This window comes from Pomacea canaliculata, linkage group LG11 (genome assembly GCF_003073045.1).
Source record: "Pomacea canaliculata isolate SZHN2017 linkage group LG11, ASM307304v1, whole genome shotgun sequence".
NCBI classification, from domain to species: Eukaryota; Metazoa; Mollusca; class Gastropoda; order Architaenioglossa; family Ampullariidae; genus Pomacea; species Pomacea canaliculata.
In genome coordinates this window covers 2,629,901-2,654,556 of record NC_037600.1, presented here as the reverse complement: position 1 = coordinate 2,654,556, position 24,656 = coordinate 2,629,901, and the positions used below count along the sequence as shown (strand labels likewise).

The window sequence follows — 24,656 nt, the reverse complement described above, 5'->3', positions numbered from 1 at the left end:
TGTATGTGTGTAGTATATGTTTTCTCTTCTATGTTACGACGGTGCGTACGTGTGCGTGTACGTGCGTGTTTTCATGAAGGCACAGATAAGGACCCCTCACTCCTCCCTTCCGACATAATCTCTTTCAGCTCACATCAGACCTGTCTCCCGTTTATGGGATGCTGCGATTAGAGGTATACTTTCGTCGCCAGTCCATTAGAATCTCTGGCATGGCTGGATTTCCTGATGAGGACATCAAGGAGAGGGATGTGAAAATATTTGCGGACTGTGGAGTAGAAGTGAAGCCTGTGGACATTTCTGAGGTCCATAGAACAGGACAGAAGCGAAATCAGGGAATTAAGTAGATAAATCTTAGTCAGATTTGTTTCCCGTCGAAAAAAGAGGGAAGTGATGTTGAAAAAGAAATCCATTATGGACAGGCCTGGCTGTAGAGAAAAGTTTTATCCCACAGATAACCCGACTCCACTGGGCGCAAAACTTTTAAAGTATGTTAAAGGGTTGGAGAGCCTGGACAAAGCCTGGTCCACCGATGGCAAAGTCTGTATCAACACACATCAGACTTTCTCCTGGCATGCTGAGTCAGTCTGTGGTTATACTCACCTACTACACACACACACATACACATGCATACACACATTATCTTAATCACAAACACACTGACACACACAAACAGGGTTTGTAAGGATGGATGAGAGTGTGTTGGCTAAATGTATGGTGATGGGAAGGAATTGGTTCAAGTAAGCTTCATCCAGGTGATAAGCAATAATGATGGCTGAACACTACTCAGTCAATACTCACTCATACTAAGTTAAATTCCTAGAGAAAAATTCGCAGAAGAATTTTCCACGAACAGACATTCTTTGATTTTAAAGACATGTTCGCTGCTTCTTCTTAGGTCATGATAGAAAACGGATTTTTGGATTATTCTCGATTTTTCTGGAGCTAACATGGACATCGTTGCCATCAGGAAGCAAAGCTTTCTTGTATATCAATCTTTGTTCGCCATTTTTGTACAAAGTAATGTGTTGGTTTTTATGACATGGCGTATCATTCGCAACCTTTCTCTGTATGAACATTTCCAACATTTGTCAGCAGAACATTGTCAGAATAAAAATAAAAAATTTCTCTGCTTGCGATTTATGCAGATTAGTCATTTTTATACATCCCATGCAATCTTTCCATTCTCCGAGCTACGAACCACTTACTTTTCCAAACTTTTTCCCCAGATTCTAGCTTTCTTCCGTGTCAGACAATGTCGGTGGCACTTTTAATGATAAGTCTGGTTTGTGGCCTCAGACATCTTACTCAATGAAGATTTCAAGATTTTTGCCTTGTTAATATTTTTCCGGTGACAGAATTGTGCTCTGGTCTCAACTCTGACATTCATTGAAGTGCATTGAAAACAAAACTTTTAACAAAACTTTCCACTAAGCTTTCTTTACTACTCCTGGACTGCGGGCTCTTGCTCCTTCTGATGCTGTGGTGCTGTGTCTGTATATTTCTGAATATGTGTTGATATAAATATATATGTTCTCTTTACTTTGACTCTGTATATTTGTGTCTTACTTTTCTTCTGTCAGTACATTGAGCGTACTGTGGGTAAATGTGCTATAAAACTTCTTCTACTTCTATTATTATTATTATTATTATTATTATTATTATTATTATTATTATTATTATTATTATTATTATTAATTTGAACTAAAGGGGACATAGTAAAAGTAGTAACTGGAAGAATAGTTTAGAAAAGAATAATGAAGCTCTCAACTGTTTTGTGAACATAGTTCGGGTGTACTGTCGTGACTGCTGGGAAGGTTTAAACTCTAGAGAATTCATGTATTAAAAACTAAATGAAAGAAAAACGCCGTAGATAAGCTCATTAGATGATAGAGATGGTTTATTAAGATAAAAAACTATCTCAGAAACGATCATTAACAGCGGGCTGGCATCATCAAGACGCCACACACTCTAAAGAACTGTCTGAGAGACGCTGGGTAGTTTCGTCAACCTCAAGGGCATGCGCACTCGGGGTATGAACTTTTGCCCTCCCCCCAAAAAACCAGAAGCGTGCGAACTCATTGGACGCTGATGACGTCGTGGCGGTGGCGGGTTGCCCACTGCTGACGTCACTAGGCGCTGGCGGCGAACCGTTTATCGTTCCTGGGTTCGCTGACGAATGTCCCTCACTAATGACCCGATAATGACTCCTGCGTGTCGGGCGGTTAGAACGATGCTACAGATGGAGACTTGATCTTCTGCAAGGACTGGCCCCTGTCCAATCACTCACCTCTAGCGAAAAGGCGAAGGTGGGTATCTGGGGCCATTCAGGTCCTTTGAATATAGATACGGGTGGAGGTGAGGCTAGTGGTCGGGCATCAATGAGCGGATGGCGCTGACAGGCCGAAGACTCTTGAAATGAGAAGTCACAGGTATGGAATCGTCCGTACACATGGAATTTTCCTAAAGTTCATGGACAAAGATAGGAAAACTTTCGAAAAGTTCATGGCTGTGATGTCCTTCGAGAGTTCACGGTCACGATTTTGGCGCGCTGCCAGCGTTCACTTATTGCTGACCTCGACAAGTCAGGAGTGAACAAAGACTACGAGAAGCCAGGTTTGAAGCTACGTGTTGCCGAATGCATCATCCATCTTCTATTTTACGATTTCTCCCTCCACCGAGTTCTCCCGTCACAACCTCTCCCCCTGAAGTTGGGCGATAACGACGTGCACTAGTTCTGTGGCGCCCCCTGTGGCGCAGCACTCTCGTCTTGATGAAATCGCTTACTGGAGGGCTCGGCTCGTCAGAAATATCACCGGAAAGCCCTCAGTACTCGCCCTTGCCTTTAAAGTTATAACAACTTCTCCGCATCGCTTACTGGAGAGCATGCGGGGTCTTCTGTGTTCCTCCTGACTGTCCATTGTGATGCTCTTTATCACTGTTGTGTGTGTGTGTTTGGGGTGGTTTTCTTTTTTCTTTTTCTTTCTTTTTTTTCTTTTTTTTTTTTGGGGGGGGGGGATAGTTCCTAAAACGTCTTTGTTTGTTTTAATCATCATTTTTACTGGGTAAAAGACCATCAAGTTTGTACCAATCGGTCCTTTATCCTGACTGATCCACCGTGAGGTATTTTAGTATCAGTGCTGAAGGATGAAGCAACTAAGACCTTTCTCGTTCAGGAAACGCAACTCCATGCTAGCCAAGGGTAGATGGTCCCAAATGCCTTATGGGTAGTTCTGGGTAAGATAATCACTGAAGGAGAAATCCCATAATGCAAATTATGATGGTAACAGGGCCTTACTTGGTGAAAAGTTTCCACGATGAAAGTCTCGGACAGAAATCGTGTGTGACACAGGTAAACAGATCCTTAACTGTCTCATCTTAGTAGAAATTTTCAAACACGAGTGGGATCTCTGCTCCAACTTTGTCAACTTTACAAAGAACTTTACAAAGTCTGACTCGAGGGGTTGTGTCACGTGATGAAAACGTTCAACATGGCAGACGGCCTTTTTTTAAGCTGTACAAGAGATAAAGTATTTTTGGATGTACTTTAGGACAAAAAGCCCGTTTTTATTTACACGTGCATTCATTCTTCTTTCTTTCTCAAATGGTGTATATCAGAGCCGGTGTCGCTTCCCTAGACCGAGTGACGCACGCATTTCAGATCGTCCGACTGACCCGACCAGCAGACATCTTTCCCCAAGTCACGTGACGTGCATGTTATTTACAGCAGTGCCGACCAGCGTTGCTTTGATGGATAATAATGGGACTGAACTGTGTACAGATAACATGACACGTCTCTACCTCTCATTATCTTCTTTTTTTACCTGTCTTTGTTCTGTGGCTTTTAATCTTCCACGTTCTGTCTTTCCCTGTGCGCGCGCATCCAAAAAAGACATAAAAATAGAGAAACAGATCTTACTTTGCAATTACAGTTAGGGGTTTGAACATGGCTAAACTTGGTGTCCAGTCACTTAATCCCCAGACACTTCATCCCCGACACTTCATCCCCGACACTTCATCCCCTAGACTTTTAATCCCCAGACATTTCATCCCCAGACAGTTCATCCCCGACACTTCATCCCCGACACTCAAGAACAATTTTCATATCATATTGTTGAAGAACATTAAATTTACTAGCTTATATGAACTTTAACTAATGTTGTAGATGTTCAAATGACGTTGAAGTTAATAGCATGATTTGAATTTGAATTTCAATTAAATTTTTCGCTGACTTCATAATTTTTATAGTTAAGGATTTAGTTTAGGGATTAAGTGTCTGGGGATGAAGTGTCTGGGGATTAAAAGTCTAGGGGATGAAGTGTCGGGGATGAAGTGTCGGGGATGAAGTGTCTGGGGATTAAGTGACTGGGAACCGCTAAACTTATTTTTAAAGGGGGAAAAAAACTGCTGACAATGGGTATTTCTGTGAGCAGACAGTCATCTGCCATCTGAGACATTCTGTCCTGTCGTCAAACCGTGCAACCAGACTCTTTCCGCCTCCCGTGAAATGAGCTCCACACGGTGTACTCTCCCGCAAGAAAAACCCATTGCGATGACCCGCACTTCGGTGACTTCCCCTTGCCTAGGATATTTTGCGCGACTCACACCAACTTACCTCCCCTGGGTGCGATGCGGGAGTGGAAGAAAACTGCGAGCGGTTTGTGTTATTAAACCCCAGGAGGACCATCGGAGGGTTGTGATTTAATTACACTTTCATCACTGTTAGTATTCAGCTTTTAAAAAATCTCCTAGAGGAGATGAAAGATGAGTTATTTCCCCCTAACCTGTTTTTTTATTATTATTATTAAGCGTTGCGGACGCTGGGTGGCGCAGACAAGATCTCACCGTCTGTCAATATTTTTGAAAGGTTCCTGCTCGGTGCTCCTGGTGCAGATGTACTCGGTGGGAATCCCGATCTGATGTCATCATCGGAGAAGAATCGGTTGACCGTGGACGATGTTACTGACTGGTCGGCGTGGACTGGAAGAGGATTGACGAGGAGTGGAACGATACTCTCAGTGATGCAAGAGGGATGCAGATGGGTTTTAAATCCATAAATGGAAGCTTCAGACATAAACACAATTCAAAGAGAAAGGAGCAAATAATTTTAAGTAGTTGGGTTTGAGACGAAGAAGGAGCATTTGGCCAGGTGTAGTGTACCCAGGCCCGCGGCTATGAAGGTAGTCCGGCTTTGGTCAGTGGATTTTTTCTCTTTTTTTTTCTTTTTCTGTTAAGTAAAGGTTATGCCATTTTTTTCTAGATCGTCTGCCCCGGGTCCTGTGCTGGCAAAAAAAAAAAAAAACCAAAAAAAAAACACCCCACACACAACCTCTTTTTTCACCTCCTTTTCTCCGTTCTTTTACATTACTTATGTACAATGATCAAATTGCTTTATCATTACATAATAAACGCGTTTACTGACGAATATGTAAAAATGTGTGTTTAAACGTGAGCGCTCATTTGTGAAAGGAAAGTGGAATCTGGGAATTCACCGCTAAAAAAGTAATATTAATATTTAACCTCCTAGTAATATAATGATAATATTATGGAGAACCTGGCTCCATACTCTGCGTTCAGGTGTACAGGAGTTGATGGGCGGATACATATTCGCAGACGGACGCACGCGCACACACGCAAGCGCATCATGTCGGCGCTGTGAATGGTTTCCTCTGTCTTTCACAGAAGTGTCAGTGATATATTCGCCCATCAGTCTCTATCCTCACATATTTCGCCATTTCTCCATGCCCCTACTTCTTCCTTCCTTAGTGATGTCGAAGGGCGGAATGAGGGAGGATGGAGGCAGAGGAACGCTGGTATCAAGAGGAGACAATGGCTCGCTTCTTGTCCGCTCAGACGCTCAGCATTCCTGCGAATTTCTCAGCCTCCGACACACACACACATCCCCCTTTGCATCTTCCCATCTTTTAAAAAAAAATCTACCCCAATACCTCTACCCCAATCCTCGCTGTGCCCTCTCACGGCGATTGCAAGTAACAAAGGACAGTTTATCCACTTGGCGGGGAGGGGAGGGATGAGGGAGACAACTACCATATTTTCTCTGGCAAACGATGACCTTTTCCTTAACCAGGATGTTTTGTAGTTCTGTATCTAACCTCCCTGCCGCCACTTCACCCCTCTCCTCCGCTCCGCAGATAGTGCGTAGTCCGAAATGAATTACCAGTGTTTGGTGAAGAGGCGATGCACCCGGCACCTGCCTCCTCGCCAGCGGCTCTACTCCTGGCTTCCAGAGGGAGACAAGTCGGGGATAGGGGTGGGGCTGGTTAGAGGAGAGGGGCTGGACCCCTGCCAGACCCCCGCCAAACCCCAGCTGGAATGCCAGCCGTGCCACATAGCCAGCCAGCCAGCCCGCCAGCCTGCCAGCCAATCATTTAATCCTCTAATGAACGCGAACGGGTAGTAATTATATTTAGCGGGTAGCAGATCCATATCAGCAAATTATAATGTATTGCAACATGGGAAAATATACAAACACATTTTCTTCTCGATTTGACAAGGGATGATGTTTGACGAAAGAGCATTTTGTAAAGAGAATGAGCTGAAAGAAAGAGGAGAGAGAGAGCTGCAAGAGAGAACAAGGAATAAGAGAGAAAAAAGGAGAAATTAAATGGGAAAGAAAATGTTAAAGACACTCACGCAATAAAAAAGAGAAAGTTCTCTACTAAGAAAAAGTGAGAGATAAAAACAAAGTTCTAAAACAAAAAAAAAAGTGGCAGAGATTCAGGTGAGGGAAAGAACAAATTAGTTAAAGAGATTGAAGAGGAGGAGAACATGATTTTTAAAAAAACCCGAGCACAGTTTTAGTACAAAAAAGTTTGTCTTTACTAGCTTACTTTTTGTAGGCTGAGAAATTTTTGCGCAGCTGCCCATTCACGTTTATCACTAAACACTTCGTATCTCGAGAAAAGTAGGGAGAAATCAGACCTGCGAGTTCGTGGGGATCAGCGAAGATACAAGGAGAAAAAAGATGGCAGAACGAAAGATAGAATAAAGAGAAAAAGGAAACCTTAAAAATCCAATGGAGTGCAATGTTTTTGTCTAGTTACTGGTTAGAGCTCAATGTGAGATATTATATCCCGAAATCTGAGTAAACACCCTTCACCCTCCACTTTCCGTTTTCTGCGATTTACCCGTGACATACCCGTACAAGCTTCACCATGCACAGAAATAGAGATAAACGGATAATGGATACATTATGAAAAATATAATCCAGAAAAATGATTACATTACATTGTTAAGATGGAGCCAATGGGAAGGTGGGACCATATTGTAATTAGAAGCATCTGTATACAAACGTGACGTCACAAACGACCTCATTCTTATTGTGGGCAAGTCTGTAGATGTGAATCTCGAGAACGAGGCGGCAGGGTGGATATTCGAAAGGTGGGAATGAGGGGTGATCAAGTACTACAACAAAGACAAGTTGCACCAAGAAAAATTGATTTATCTTCCCAAAAAAATTAGTGACCTGAGGACGGTTGTGCTGCTCGAGGTTATCACAGTGAGGCCTGCAATTATTCAAGAATAATTTTTTGCCTAGTATTTGATAGGGTTGGTCAGTTTTGGTGTGATAGTAGGTTTTCAAACTTCAGTTTAATTTGTCTTTTAACACTATACTTTGAGATGTCATATTTTGAAAAAAAAATTCATTTTAATATGGTATTTTGATACAAGATATTGTGTTGGCATGAGCATCGAGAACCCAGTTACCCACGTACCCCTCATCATAATAAATATTTTTGTTTCTACATTACTGAAGATGATTATTCTTGCATGACATGGTATCTGTCTAAAAACATTTTCTCAACTTTCATGGCACTGTGAGGCACTGTGTGGCACTGTGAGGCACCGGCATGTTGTGATGTTGTGATGTGTGTGCTTATCTCTGTGACCGCCTCGGGTACCGGGTGTTCACTCACAAGCCAACCCTGCTTCCCCGGGTGTAAATGGAGTACAGAGGAGCTGGATATACCCGTGTCTTCACAACCAAAATAACCAGGCGAAAGACTCGCAGCCTGGATGAGACTGATTCCATCAACATTCGTCAAGTGCCTGCATCGGGCTTTGCTTGTCTGTGTACATTAACATCAACTAGATGTAGGTGTACAATCCACCTACCACTGTTTCTATGCACACATATATAAATATACACAACTTATACACGTGTAGTGGTTTGTGAGGGGTATATAATATTATCATTAACTCGTCATCTCACTCTAGTTATTTTGTTAACTTTTCTGAGGAAAAGAGAATTTTCCCAAAGGTGACGGCGAGGGATCATAGACATTGTTTCCTACAGTTGTTCTGGATAAATGATGGCTGGACCAGAGATAGGCTGTAGATATATAAATATAACTATTTAGTCTTTCTGAGGGGCTGTCTGTTTACATAGTCACACACTCACCTTCGAGCACATATATATATATCAACAAAAAGAAACATGTCCTTTATCTGAGACACTGTTGCTAGATGTGACACCTGTGTTTACACCTGGTCGTTGTAAGTTGTGTTTTCCCTTCTGGGGTTAGGTTTATTTTAGTTTTTTGTTCTTAATACTGTTTGTTTTGTTTTATTTTCATTTTTTATTAGTTTTGTTTTTTGCCTTTGGTTGTTTGTTTGTTTGTTTGTTTGTTTGTTAGGTTTTATGGGCTGGTCTGGTTTCTTCTTCCTATATTTCTCCCAAATCACCCCTGTGTCGAAGGATTCGTCGAACATGTGTTGAAAGTTCAGAATTAATGTGCGCGCGCACGCAAGGACACACACATACATAAACGTCTATCCCCACACACTAACACACACACACATAAACATATACCAACGTCACACGCACGCCCGATGCACATTACACACACACACACATGCAACACACACATACACTCGCAGTCAACACACACATACCCAGTGCCACCCACACCACGTACACACACGTACGCACACACACACACACGTACGCACACACACACCCCACACGCACTGACACACACACACGCACGCGCACACCTCCATCACGAGGCTGTGGACGAGCGCCATCACCTCACTGCCCCTCGCTCCGCGGCTCGCTTTGAAGTCCTCATTTATCTTCATTACTTTCTTGCTCGCTTCTTCCCCTTGTCATTTTCGGCCTGCGCGCGTTTTCTGCAGGTGCCGCCACGTGCTGCCCTGTAGGCTGCAGCTCACGTGCATCTCTTGCCTCCACATCTAGCCAACATCACTTGTTGATGAAAAATACAATAATGAATTTATGTCCTCTTCTGTTTTTCTGAGTCTCCCTCACAAACACATTCACACCCCGCCGATCACTCTCATTCTCACATACATACATATATTATATTGTATTATATTATATTACAAACACACACATATAATGATAAACAGAGAGATAGACAGAGAGACGGAGGAGGGTGAGATATTGGTGTACTCACAACTAATATCATCTAACAACTATTATTATTATTATTACTTTAAAGTAAAGAATTACACAGCCGAGAGTTAGAAACCCATGAGAGCGAGAAGAAGTCGGAAGACCAAGTTCGGGAAGGTTGCAAAGTTCACAGAAATCCCAACAGTTTTTGAGAGAAGGTTCAGGAAGGAATACAAGGCACTGAAACTGGGGCCAGCTTGATGTTCAGACTTGTTTTCCAGTTCACCTGCCAGTCCAAGGGACTTTGGAACACTCATCGGCACTTTGCCCGCTGAAGGAAGGTTCAAAGATGAACAACACTTATTTTTCGTAGTTCGCCAGTCAAGCGTGTGAAAACTGTTTTCTCTGCTGCAAGAAGACTTTTTTTTTTTTGAGAACAGAGAACTGCTCCATCCTACCCGAGCTTCGTCAGGAAAATCCCTTCTTCCCTCATGTCATTGGTGGGGTGGGGAGCATCACCCACCCCTGTGCCGTGTTCCTGTTAAGGACTTAAAAATACTTGGCAGTCGATATCCTCCCAGTCAGACAACAAGAAAAACAGGTAAAAAACTCATTTTGCTCGTTCTCAAAACAACGTTTCAAGTTCTGGCTCTAAAAATAAAATTTATCAACGTCCGGGGTACTTTTTTTTTTAGAAATCTTACAGACTGACAACGAAAACCTAACCGTCAGCCAAAGTTTTTTTCTCATAAAAATAAATGTTCCAGCCGAGAAAAGTATCATCTAAACCATCTTGTACTGGGTGGCGTGTATGATTTCCATGTCGGTTCCCAGACATCAAAGTTTCCAGGCACCTAACGAGGCCGAGACAGGCGGCCAATCCCTGGGGTAGACTGGACCTGGTGTAGACAGATGTTGTGGTAGTCCCTGGTGTAGGTAAGTCATAGCGAATGTAAACAAATTATCGTTGACATAACATACAACGTAGTTGTGAGTCAGGGTAGGTAGGTGATAGTGTAAATAGTACAAAACTGATGCTAACTGGAATGATGGAATCACAAATTACCACCTGGAAATAAGTAGCCGTGTTTGTGGAAAGTTTCTCGTGGTAGAAAATTAGTTCTGGGGATTCTGTTGGATGGAGGGAGTGTGGAAACAAATGAAGTTAGGAAATGTGTTCTGGAAGGAAAAAAAGTAAGCTGTTCAGCCCTGACGAATGGGTTGTGCCCATGGCAATGGGTTGCTGCTGGAGATTGGCATCCATTTTTTTTTACACGAATCTTTTCTTCTTCTTTTTTTTTTTTCACGTCCATTGATGAGGCACTTCATTGTCTGACAGTCGGCTCTCAACATTTACTGAATGGAACCCATTGCTGAAAAATTTATTTGCGCTGAATTCCTGCCCTGATGTGTTTGAAAGACAAATAGTAAAATAATTAACAAAAAGCAGATGCCGTGTAAGTTATAGATATTAGACGGATGTATGATATCAGTATTAATGATCTTAATAATGGCCGGGATAGTTGAAATGGTCTTTCGTGACAGCAACAGTCATCATTCGTGACAGACAATAGTCAGCCGTGACAGAAGCTAAAGTAGTGGTCCTGCTGTACACATGTCACAAAGTTTGAAAATCATACCGCCTATTTAATTACTATTAACACATTGGCCACAAACAAGAAATTAGTCATCAATAAGAAAATTAATTAACAAAATTGCTTCTAAATAAAAATTTGTTTATAATAAAACGAAATGAAAAAAAACATCATTGACATTAAAGAGAAAAAAAAGTTCTTGAAAGTTTTCATAGCATTTTCCTACTTATTTAATTACCGTGACATTTACTGTGTACGACTTCTAATTACTACAACAACAACAACAATAATAATTATTATTATCTCACTTGTTACCCATTGACTGCTGTAGGAGGCAACACGAGCTGTCGGTGCCGACATCTATTCTTTCATTCACCTCACGAAGGCAGGTGTGCACCCAGCGCCACCTGGCGCAATCGATGGTGACGTTAGCAGCTGCAGACAACTCCTGCCTGCCACGGGTTTCGGTGAGAGCGGGGACAATGTGGTTATAGCCCTTGATGTCAGGCTGGCAAGGTTTATGGAGGATTTTTAGACCCGATGAACCCCACGCTGTCGTGCAAGCCAAACCTTCTGCAGTTTCCTCCACCCTTTGTTCCTTTCATCTGGGTGCCGCTGCCACCCACCCTCCCACCCCCTACACCCACCCCACCCCTACCCTCGCTCCTGGTGCAGACTGCCTACCTCCGTGGTTCTCCCTTTACACTGAACCTCCAGATGGCGTCCTTGTCCCGACCAAGCCATTCGCCGAGTATGAATAATGCGTTGATTAATGAACTCGTGCTCGGGTACATGGTTGTTTGTGTGTTTGGGTGCGCGTCTGCTTATGTGTGTGCAGTTAATTGCTTGTGTGTGTGTGTGAGCGCCTATGTTCATTCTTAGTAATCATGGAAGGTAAATACAATTAGGTGGACTGATTGGAACACAAAGAATACAAAGGGATTGGTCTCTAGACAAGTAGACATACATATATACAGACAGTTGATGGGAGATGAATGGAAAGATGGAGAGAGAAACAGGAAGAAGACTATCAGCTTAAAAGTAAAGAGTGATGAATATTCTCTCTCTCTAGAAAAACAAGAAAACATTGTCACTTGGCTAAAGATAGAGCTTCCTTTCTGACATTTAGAATCATTATTCACTCCTCACCATCAGCTCTCAACATTATTGCTCGTGGTAAAAAATGGGTATTAGAAAAAATGTGAAAGGGTGGAGGGACAGAGAGCGGGAAATAAGAAAAATGGAAAGAGATTAAGATGGACAGAGATGCAGAAAGGCTTAACACAAGGCTCACAGTCGTCTGAACAGAGGGCGAAAATTATGGAATCCTAATGGACGCAACAACACACACAACTTTGCTTGTATGTTGCTGTTGTTGTTGCTGCTGCTGCTGCTGCTGCTGCTGCTGTTGTTGCTGCTGCTACTGTTGTTGATGATGCTGACGGATGTAAGAAATGGACGTGTTAGCCTCTCACCTGTCACCTGCCTCACGTGTCTCCTGATGACAGACGTGCACGAGGTGCATCAGGGTTCACGCAGTGCGGGCTCCGGGTACGTTAGCCGAGGTCACGACCCCACGGAGGTATATCCTGGAGAAGAACAGACATGGAGGGTTTCAACTAAAGATATTAACATGACATTGCCAGAGTCATTACCGCTTTCTCCCATTACCTGATATATTCAGATGCTCGTTGTGTTTATCTGTAGAATTTGTTTGTAGTCATTGTCTGTTGCCCAAAGTTCCATGGAAAAGGGTTTTGTAAAATAACAGTTTATTCTCCTAGAACGATATGATGAAAATATTTATCTTACATATAATATATGTGAATTTAATAACTACGATTAATCAAAATAAAATTATATTTCACCATATTTTAAAAGGGTCGTTTACCCACCACCTAAACAGTTCAGGTTCAGGTTCCCCTGTGGCATTTCCCTGTACACTTTTTTTTTCACAGATAACTTATTTATCTACCTCTTGTATTCTGTTTCCTGGTGTAAGCATGAACAAACATTTCCCGGGTGTGAGCATGCACGTGCAATTGTCTGCCCGTCGATCAACAAACAAACATCAGTGCGCACGCCTGGTACCCGACAACTGACGTCACAACAGCTAACAAGTCGCTTTAAAGCTGGACCGGAAGTGCTTCAGACACAAGCGGAGGTCATGACTCATCCTCCGTCCCGCAGGTGGAAGGGAGAAGGGAGTTTGGGTGGGAGGAGATGGAGGAGGAGCAGAAACATGCGTATGTTTTTTTTAAAAAAAAACTTTCAACAACTAACAATTCCTGTTTTAACGCCAGAGACGGGTGGAAGCCGGGTGTAGTTGGCACAAATTGACATCAAAAGGGAAACCGCCACTGACAGCCTGCTGCCAATTAGACCGCGCAGTCAATTCGTTTTGAGCGGCGGTTGTGAAAGATGGTTTTAACTGTCGGCAAGTACGCCGCCACTAAAGTTTTTCTTGTTTGTTTTTTTTTTTTTTTAATTTTCTCCGAACTTTGGCAGGTTTTCAGGGGCCAAGAAGCTTTTAGAAAATGAGAATATCTTCCATGGCAGGAAAAAATAGTGTTTAGGGACCCGTTTCTTGTACTTGCTGACGATTTTTGTACCCCACCCAGCGGTTTGGTTGGTACCTCATGCTCACTCTTCCAGAATCTGGGTGAACGATGGGAGAGAGAAACAGCTGTCTGGATGGCTTGCATGTTGGTAGGATGGACAGCCAGCATACTCTTTCTGAGGATCGAAGAGTTGACTTTCATTATCATCATGTTCTTGTTACATTTCTATTTATTTTTCGATGTTGCGAAATTTACTTTCATACTTATTTAAGAAGTAACTCTATGCTTGTAAAGAACTGTTATCTTATATGTTATATACCCGGTTATGGGCATGAAGAAAGAGTTGGAGAAGAATAGGTCTTGGCTGACAAAAGAGCAAAAAATAGGCATAAAGGATTGGTGGGTATTCTACTTGTTGCACCCTGGACAGGGTGAACCACTTACAGTGCAACACCTTTGCCTCCACTGGACTCTCACCATCGGCATCAACAATTCTGCAGTGGAGGAAAAACCCACAGCCTGGGAGACGTAAGTACCTTTCCACATTGTATATGGGAGTGCTACAGTACGGAAGATCACAGTAAACAACACCATAAAAACAAAAAAACAATGAAATGGATGTCAAGGACAAGGACAATGAACATGATGTCAGACGAGAACAATATGGAATAACATCGTCGACATCAGAAGAACTCGCGTGGAATGGCAAGACTTTGGTCTCACGGCTAGACGGGCTCCCTGTGTTTATTGTTGTTATTTGCTTGCACGGAGTCCCGGGAAACGCATCAAAGATTGGGTTCAAGTGCTGACTGGGGTCAGTAGAAAGTATTTTTGTAAACTTTCTTTGTAAGGAAGCCTTTGGCTTTGACCTTCTGGCATGTGGCAGGGGAAGACGATGGTATGGAAGTCTAGAAAAAATGTCTTATGATCACCTGGGTATTGCTCCTCTGCCTTTGGTCTTTCTTCAGGTCTTTCTTCAATTGTTGTCCAACTCTTAACATTGGGTGAGTCGTTCAATGATATTGCATTTCCGAAAATAAAATTAGTTTTTTACCTTTTGAAAAATAAAAGGTATTCTGTAAAAAAAAATTAACTGAAGGTATGGCTACCTCGTACTGACCTGACATCTCCTAAGTGTAAGTTGGGAGGAGATGGTCTTCATTTTTTGTGATCTCGTGTAGTTATTTCGGAATTTCAAGTTCGTGGATCCTGGGTAGGGAGTCCTACCCAACTAGTGCTTGTGATTCCTGCAAACACAGTCCTTTATTTATCAGTGGAAATATTCTTTCATGTGGTATTAAACTCTTTGAAAAAAGTATGTTTAAGTTTCTGACAATCACTTTCTTCAAGATTTTGAAGAAGTATACGGTTCAGCACAAAAAGAACAAGACAACAGGAGACATTGAAGTCGACGAAGATCCATGGACGAGCCAAAGAAAATAAATCCAGTAAGGGACATTTCTCCTCTCCACATAAAGTTACATGCTGGGTGCCATACACCATCTTGACCACTAGAGAAGACTGTCGGAGGATGTATCCACCACAAAGATGCTAGCACAAGCAAATAAACAGAGAGAGAAGAGAGTATGGTCGGCAGTTTCGCCGGATGAGGACGCTGATGATGCGCAAATGGAGGAACTGGTCTTATCAGAACCTCGAAATGAGAGTCAGGGGGTCTCCATCCTATTGCCACCTCTCCTTCCCTTGCCCCCCGTGTTTCTTCAGCTCCATGTGGTTTCTATATGCTGTTTACTCGTTACGAGCGGTCCCAAGTAACAGAAAAATTGGATGGGGCGAGGGAGAGATTAAAAAAATTGTGAACTGCAGGGGGGCGAGGGAGCACAGGGAGGAAAAGCAACATGGCAGGAGTGTAGAGATTTGATTAAGATAGTGAGTTTGTCAGGTCGGGTTTGTAACAAGTCAGATCTCAGCACAGGGACGAGAAGATCGTTATCTGAAATGGACGACTACCAAAATATATATATATAGATATTGCAGTATTTTATCACTTACTTATCTTACTTTAAAATGTTAACTTGGCTTAGATTGCATTTACACATTTAAAATGTTTTTACTTGTTACTGGTTTTTGAGGCGTGACTAGCATTCGATAACATTTATAAATCAACAAAATTAATAACTGAGTATAATTTATTATTGGGGTTGGAGGTGTAAATATACATGTTTTAAATAATAACTTCTTTGCTTAAGGAGCAAAAATAAAGCTTTTAAATCTCAACAGTTGTTATTAGACTGTCAAATAGTTTGCAAGAGTATTAATTAACTTTTACTTTTTACCTTTCAAAAACTTCCAGAGGCCGTAGTTAGGAAAAGATTATAGGGCCTTGCCCTAGGGCAACATGGGAAATGAAAGGACAAGGGTTTTCAAAGTATAAAACAATGTCCAGTTGCTACTGAAAATGTTTCACTCCTAGAAAGGTAGTTAAAGCAATAGCAAGGATGCCATGGTCTTCAGAAACTAAGTTCAGCAGGGTCTGGGCATGACAGTGCAACAAAGAAAATAAAACACTTGTCCTCCACTGCTTTGTGTTGCCATGACAACACGACTTATTCTCTCTTCATGACTACGGCCCCAGAAGACACTGGTATTATCGTCTGATTAAGTTTTATCGCCATGAGTGGTACTAGTCTCAATATCCCCAGTTCCCTGTCATTTGATTATTTAAAATAGTATGTAGCAGAGCACACACTATTATGTATATATTCATTTACTGGCAGGTACAATACTACGAACATTTTTTACCCACGCAGCAGCATAAACTCTTCCAGCGCCCTAAGGGAGGCTATCACACAATTCGAGTGGCTTCCCCTTGAGGTAGGACATAATGACACGTCAGCTTTGTACATCTCGACGACGGCCTTGCACTATCGGAAGCCAGGACAAGGCGGCTCTTGATGGCAACGACTGAGTTCGCACGCGGTGGGCACGCACACAAGAAAGGAAAATAACGGACTGCGTCACAAGTCGTCTGCTGTTGCTGATCGTCAAAACAGATGCAGCATCTCCAAGATGGCCGCCCCTGGAGGCGCCTCACCTGTTGGGACTGACGTTCCTTTTACATATTTATCTTTGAAAGACGGGAATAAGGAAGATGGGAAGAATGAGAGGAAAAAACATAAAAGAGAAGAAAGAGCGAGAGAGATTATAAAACAAAGGAGACTGAGGATGTAGTCAGACTGGCAGACAGAAACGGAAACCAACAGATGGACAGAGAAGATCATGCGTCAAGGCAAAATAAAACGAGATTCAAGAACATTGTCTCGTCTATAAATAACCCTGCGGCTCAAAACGTTTACAGAAAACTTCTGGAAACTTCCATGGCTCCAACAATTGGACTACTGCATTCGTCATGTGGGGATTGTCGATATAGTATGCCAAGATAACAAATATGGAACATGTCTGTCTGTCTGTCTGTCTGTCTGTCTGTCTGTCTGTCTGTCTGTCTGTCTGTCTGTCTGTCTGTCTGTCTGTCTGTCTGTCTGAGAGAGAGAAAGAAAAAAGGTAATGTGAGACAATGTAGAATCCAAGCACACGTTTCTCGAGAAGCGGTCATGACAACCATCGGTTGGTCCTTCATGTCCAATGCACACCATCCACGCCCTCTGTGTGCATGACGTCACTTCCAGGTTGGGTGGCAGGACAGGAATCCTGAAGCATATTCTTGACCAGCTTGGCTGTCCATGGAATGCCGACATGACACGTTGATTGTGGTTGATGGACAGGACCATCCGCTCTGCCATCTCATGGCAACAGCGGCCCAGCGTTGAACCTCTTCCGGTGGCAGGGCAGAGCCTTGCCCCGGTACTGCGCACTGCACTAGGAAGTGAAATTTTCTGAAATAGTTGCCTGAGATAAAGTCATGAAACTGCGTAAGCATGAATGTTAATGGCGGGGAGTGTGGTTATCTGGAGCTGCTCCTCCGGGTGGGCAAGTGTTATCGCTCGGGACGTCCTCGGGCCGAAAGATGAAGAGGACGAGGTGCGCGAAGACGAAGTACAGCAACACTACACCCATAAGTACTCGAGGAGTGATTCTTTTTTTCAGAAACTGTACAACTTTTAGTTTTTAACATTGTGTATACAAACTTTTAGTTTTTAATATTGTGTATTCATCGCGTTCGCGCATGTGTCTGTATATGTGTGTGTATATGTAATATTATATTTGTGTGATCATGCTCGGATGTAAATATGCAGTCTATGTTTAACAGAAACGACTGGGGGTGTGTGGAAGTGAATGGCTAGTGGGTCAAGACAAACATTAACCATTATTTGAAGCAGAGCGAAATCCTCACTGTAGCCAAGACACACGGAAGGTAGGTAGGGGGGGAGAGGTGTTGGTGTGGTTGCACCGGAGGGAAGAATGGCGACAGGAGTTTGACACTCAACCGACAGCTAAAGATATACAAATAAATATCTACTGAGACATGCTCAGAAGGACCAAAAGGACCAGAAGGAAATCTTAAAACTAAAACAAACATCCGATCTCCATTGCACTGATGACCAGCGCTTAACGGTTCTTGTTAAACTGTTCACATCTGTCAAGTGTTAGAAGATGTTTGAGACAAATTCACTTGACAGTCACATAATGCACCTGCCAAATATAGTAAAATATATAACAATATGTGTTTAACCCCTTCGCTACTGATTGCCATGCGTGGGTGGACCGGAAAAGGGGTTAAGTGGAGGTGGGAGGAGAGTAGTGAGTGAGTTCCAGCTATTTCTAGCCAAACGTCTGCATGTGGAGATCACTAGGTGCACTAGGTGCACCCTGCTAGGTCTCGCCCAGCCCATCAAAGCTGTTCCATGCAAGCAGCAGCTATGATGTGACATTCATGAGCTCTGACCTCTTGATGGGCCTACCCTGACTCATATCCAGGGGGTACCTTGCCAACACAAGAGAAGGAAAGAAGGACATGCTAATGAATAACTCAAACCCGGTGAAGTGCAGAGGAAATAGTCAAAATTGTTTTTGACAATATGAATCAAATAAATAAAAACAAAAATGTTTAAATATAAAAGAAATTTGTTAGTAAGGTCCATTTTTACTCCAGTCATTCTGGCACTGACACAACTCATGAAAAAAATCTAACGTTTCGTCTCACGTGATAACCTTTTCCTGCCCTGATCCCATCTACGACGTTTGCTCCCGAGTATATATATATTGCTAGAGGAGAGCTACCTGATCAGATATATATATATTGCTAGAGGAGAGCTACCTGATCACATATACACATATATATATTGCTGGAGGAGAATTACTTGCTAAGATAAATTTCCCAGTGGCGGTCCTTCCTACCTTCGCTCAGGAGAGATCCCTGATGTAAACTTCTTCACTCACTGCATCCACATCTCTTTGTGAAGACAAGAACAGGTCACATGGTCAGCCAGTGCATGTCAGGGGAAATGAGAGAATGAATGAATAAATAAAATTTAATTCTCTCTGTAGCTTGCGAGACAGTCGTCGTAGGCTTGGCTTGCGAAGTCTTTGACCTGTTGACCTCGGCCAGTCGAGCGACCAGCACTGCGCCGGAGCGTGAGAAACTCTACAGTCGAGCAAATTCGCATCATGCTGATGGCAGATGTAATCCCAGTGCTCTGTATCGCACCTGCTACATTTACACAGACACGTGCATTCTCCTCGAAATGAAGCTGTCACATGTGGCTTATAAATATTCTAGAATTTTAATGTTATAATCCAACTTTATTTTTCCACTAAATGAATTATAGTGGCTAGCTTGCGGAATTTTTATAAAAAATACTAGAAAAACAACAGTGATGATGTTAAGGGTAGATAGACTACATTCAGTTAACTGAGGTCATCATCGCCAGTACAGCTGCTCAAGTGATTGAGATGTAAAACCAGTCTTTATCATTGTTTTTGTTATTCACTCTGTCCAAGAATTTCTTACTGGTCCAGTCCGAGCTAATTATTAACAATAACAGTTCCACATACAACAACTCGTACACGCATCTTCTAAGTTACTAAACGCTTTTAACTCTTCCAACTCTCTCATAATTAAGTTTAAAGTTTATCTGTAAACAATACTTAGGGAAGTCTTATCTCGACTAGGCGAAGGTACGTGAGTCGTTCGGAGACCGCGGCGTGACCATGCCTCTTGTCCGCTGAACGAAACTCCGAATGGGTAATCTACAGTCGATAATCTACAGTCGATAATCTACTAATCTACAGTTATCTTTGTCTTTTGGGTGATACAGTGCTCATTCATTCGGGTACATTCTTTAACATTCTTACACACTTATACCTTATTAGCATATACAGGATTAAAATGAACTAATACACGGATATGTGTGTAAGTGTATTGTGTGTTTATATAGATATGTGTACAGGTGACATGTTTGTAGTGATGAAATATCAAATTTCAGCAATATTAGTACTAACTTACTCTGTCTCTCTCGCCCGTCTCTTCCCCACGCATATCCGGTTCCCTTCCATCCCACTTTCACATCTTTCCCTGTTTTCCTTTCTGTCAGGTTTTGTGAGCTTGTGTATGCAACCACGCAGTGTGCGCCTCGTCAGAGGATAAAAACACAAATAAATAAGTCGAAATGCTGAGCCGCGTGTGTTGCATTACTGTTCAACAGAAGACGTTTCGACAAATTTAACGAGCCAAGGGGAGAGAAGAAAATTTAACGTGCCAGGGGAGAGAAGGGAATTGTCACCGCGTAAACCATTTGTTTCCAGCGCGTGCATTAATGTTAACTTTCAACTCCAGTTCCTTGAGCTGGGAAGACATTAATAGCTTATTTCTTGAAGGGAAAAAGGGTCCAGGGCATTTTCACAGCGCTGTGGCAGCTTTCCTGTGAAATACACCAATGTTTGCGTCGACATCTTCCTTCTGTCTGAGGCGTCCCTTAAATAACTTGTCAACTTGGTCAGCTTGGAAATGTAGGTGGAGCCAGCAGTGAGGACCCTTTAATAACCTTTCTTAGAAGCTAACCCTTTACTAACTTTAATAGCTATCCCGACTACAAAATTACTTTTAGCTGAGTGGGTTTAATTCGTTATAAGATGCTAATTATTGTAGTCTGAGCAAAAATTGTTCTTCCTTGTCGATGTAGGTCTCAGTTTCGGAATCTGTTTTTGTACTTGATTCCTCGGTTGGCTGATCGGGGAAATGTTTCATACCACTTGTTCCAAGTTCTTGAATGGTGAACTGGTGAGATGAGTAGTTACAATCCAGGTGCACTCGCACGCATGCACATACACAAACGCACGTGTGCACGAGAATGCACCACTCAAGACTGCACTCGTCTTCACTTCATTTCCACTTGAAAACTCTCACACAGGTGCAACTAAGCGCGTCAGAGCGACACCATGTTCCCTCATCCACCCACACTCCCACCTCCCTCCGTTAAAAAAAGGTAGACCTTAAAGAAGGAGGAAGGAAGGCAAGGAAAAGATGCTCGGCGGCACCAGGTATGAATCATCACCTTAACGATGTTGCTACGAGCAGGTAAGTCTACCTGCCTCCGGAGGTGGCTCTCGGCCAGGCCCTCGGAGGGACTGGATGCACTCCCCTGCGGACACGAAAACCCAGGTTTATTCTGTCGACAGGACGGAGGAGGAAGAAAGAGAGAGAGAAGATCTGCATCCACAGTTATCACCTCTTTGGCGCTGCGCAGCTGCATGCAGCTCGCCCGCTAGAGGGCGCCGCGGGAGGTCAGCTTTCGCTGGTGATTCTCAGCTGTCAGCTGCGATATTTCTAGCCTACGATCCGCGAGAAGTTAATGCGAGGATCCGGAGCCAAATTTCGCCGGGACGAGAACTATTCTGAGCGAGATGCTGGTGAAGAGCAGGTTACACAGCGGCCATTGTTTGCACGTGCGAGTCTCGCGCCACGACAGTCGAGATTTACAACAGCGGCAACAGTGATGTAAACCTCGACTTCCATCCGACGACTGTAACATCTACCATTGACGACAGTATATTTACATGTGGTGACAGCTAAGAAAGTTTACAGGGATGACATTAAAAAAATGTTTTGGTTGCTATGGTGAGATTGTAGGTTTAACATGTGATATCAAAATATTTGTTTGTGAGGACATTTTAGAGGACTTACACATGACAATGAAAATTCATATCATGAAGAAATAGAGAACCGACGACAATGAATATTTATTTACATCGAAAGATATAAAAAAGATTGACATGTGATGACAGGTAAACCACAACACCTGACGGCTGTAACATTTACAGGTGACAACAGGTAAGGTTTGCACTTTGACTTCAATAGAACAGAAGACACTTACATCATGTGACTAAACAAGTACACAGTGACTCCCACAGTGATAACTGTAAGTATATACACATGAGGATTGGAGAGCTGGACAGACGAATGGACGAATAGGAAAGATAATCAACATAAAATATAAACAGGGGAAGGTGATTCTGTAGCCTTTAGCCCTGGGTCTTTTTAGACCGAATTTACTCGTTGTTGTTGTTGCTGTTTCTGCTGCTGCTGTTGTTGATGATGATGATGAGGAGGAGGAGGAGGATGCCGCTGCTGTTGTTACTGTTGTTGTTGCTGCCGCTGCTGCTGTTATTGCTGTTGGGGATTTGGTGGACAGCGGTACCCATTCAACTGTTGGGTGGGGAAGGAAGGGGATGTATACACCGCCAGGGGGGGGACCGTACAGGCTCGTGTTGTTATTTCGAGCAGCACGTGCAGGCACTCAAGCAAGCGGGTGCATGCAAAATATTAACAGACGGCAGGAAGCTGCAAACATCACAATGACAGCTTTGGGTACATCCATACACTTTACAGTAAAAAAATCTAGGAAAAAACCCACAATCAAGCCGACAGATGTGATTTGTTGACAAACTCATTCACTCATCAAACGGTGAACGTCAAGTTTCACGTGCAGCTGTAGAGATAAGATTTTTGTTGATGATGAAGATGGCAACGATTGTACTTTTTTGTATTTCCTTGCTCATCCATTTGGTCACTCACTCACAAACGAATGAACCTTCGAGAGGAGAGACAAGCAAAAAAAAGGAAGAGAAACTGTATAGCATCGCTAATGTCGTTGCAGATGACACCGACAGTAACGATGTCGTTAATTAACGTTACACCTGCATACAGCCTCACCATCGCCAACCTTCTTCTCCTTACCATCTTTGCTGCTTCACAACCAACTTCCGGTCTATCAGACACCTGATGATGACTTAGGGTTGAAAACTTTTTTAAAAAGATGATAGTTGCCAATTTACGTAGAATCATAATCAATTATGGTTGGCTTCCAATTTATTTATTTTCTCTCGTTTTCTTTTTCTTTCTTTAGTTCGTTTATTTTTTTCCTCTCGGATATTGTCCGCATCTTCCGCTGCTGACCCTAGAGGTGCAAACTCTTTGTGAGGGCAACGTGCACCGACTCCCTCCCATGAGCAGGCGCCAATAGTCGGCTATTAATAGCAGCCCAGGGGGGGGGGAGGGGACGTACAGGTGTCTGCTGCGTTACGCCGACGTCTTTGACCCTCCTCAAAGCCCGCCGCACTACAAAAGGGTGCACCTGGGATGTAGACTCTTCCCCTTCTCCTCTTCCTCCTCCTCCATCTCCACCCTTCCCTCCCTCCGATGACTCACGCACTCGCCACAGTCGAGCCAAGAGAGACAGCCCCCACGGCGAGGGCTGCTACAGGGATGCCGGCGGTAGTTCCGGCGTTGATCCGATTTATGCCGAGCCAATGAGTACAGGTATATACAGGTATATACAGGTATATACAGGTAGACATCTCAGGTTGCTGGAAGCACTGCGGCACACTTCAGACTTTGCAGGAGATTTGTTCCCATCCTAATCTCGCTCATCAGAAATTATTTCTTCGGCTTTCTGGCACTACCCGACCAACCCCACCAACATCATCGATGACAGCAGTATACTAGCCTACCCCGCTACCCCTTACCTGTGCTATTTATTTTGTGCTCCAATCTTCTCCTAACGTATTTTTATGTAATTAAAACTGTTTGTGACCTGTTCTACCAATAAAAATTACCTGCGGTTTCTACCATGCTTCCCATGCTTACATGACGATGCAGGTAAATTTGTGGGTTTACCTCAGGTAGGCTGAGAGAATTGCAGGTGTGAGTATTGCACACCAAGAAGTTGTCAGCGTACATCAACGTCGCCGTTAGACACAACCGTCCTCGCATCTCGGGCTCGCCATTTATGCCCGTGATAAGAAGAACTCACCCTCGAGATACGAGGGGATCCCGTTTCCGTGCCTTCGGGATGTCAGGTGTTATAATTACTCGCCAAGCCCGGTATTGTTTGCATGTTTTTTTCTTCTTGTTGCTTCGCTGTGTTTACAGTAAACGGTATCTGGGTGTCAAGCAAATAAAATAAACAGAACTTTTTGTTAAATTAAGGACAATTTTAGTAAAATGGAGAACAACTGTGATCACAGACTATGTTAGACATAGTTTTCTTCAACTGGTATTTATGCAAATAGTAAGCATTATTTAAATAATTGTCATTTGCATAAATGAAGTTTCTTTTAAATCTGTTATTGACCCAAACGAATTTATTGTCTTTAGTAAATTTAACGTCTGTAAAATGTTAATTGTCTTTTATGGAGTCTTATGTTTAAAGTCTTTTGAATTTAAATTTTTTGTGCTGAATACAAAAAGTGAGTTAATATTTATTTTTACTAATTAAAAACAAAACAAAAACTAAAGGTTTATACATGTATAAATTTACTTTTTTATCGATTAATATTGGAACACAAACATTGGAAATACTAGAGTCCCTGGTACACAAACCTTGGGAAGACTACAGACATTAGCACACAAACATTAGAAATATTCTATTCTGGCACACAAACATTTAAATACTAGAGGCCCTTGTATACAAAAACTGGGAACAGGCATCGTGCACAATGGGAATATTAGAGACTTCGGGTATATTAGAAACTGATGTGCACAAACATCGGGTATATTAGAAACTCTTGTGCATAAACATTAGTGAATGTTTCTCCCCAAGAACTCTCTGTATTACTAAAGGCTGTGGTATTAAAACATAAGGAACAATCAAAGAAAAAGAATAAAGCAAATGTATGATCTTACAGACAGAAGAAATGCATTCACAC

At 42.6% G+C, this 24,656-nt stretch overlaps 1 protein-coding gene across 1 annotated transcript in view; it reads left to right on the top strand.

The window, feature by feature from the left end:
* The window catches only part of LOC112574751 (serine-rich adhesin for platelets-like), a 70,746-nt gene that overhangs the window by 2,394 nt on the left and 43,696 nt on the right, over positions 1–24,656 (top strand). The window lies entirely within an intron of this gene.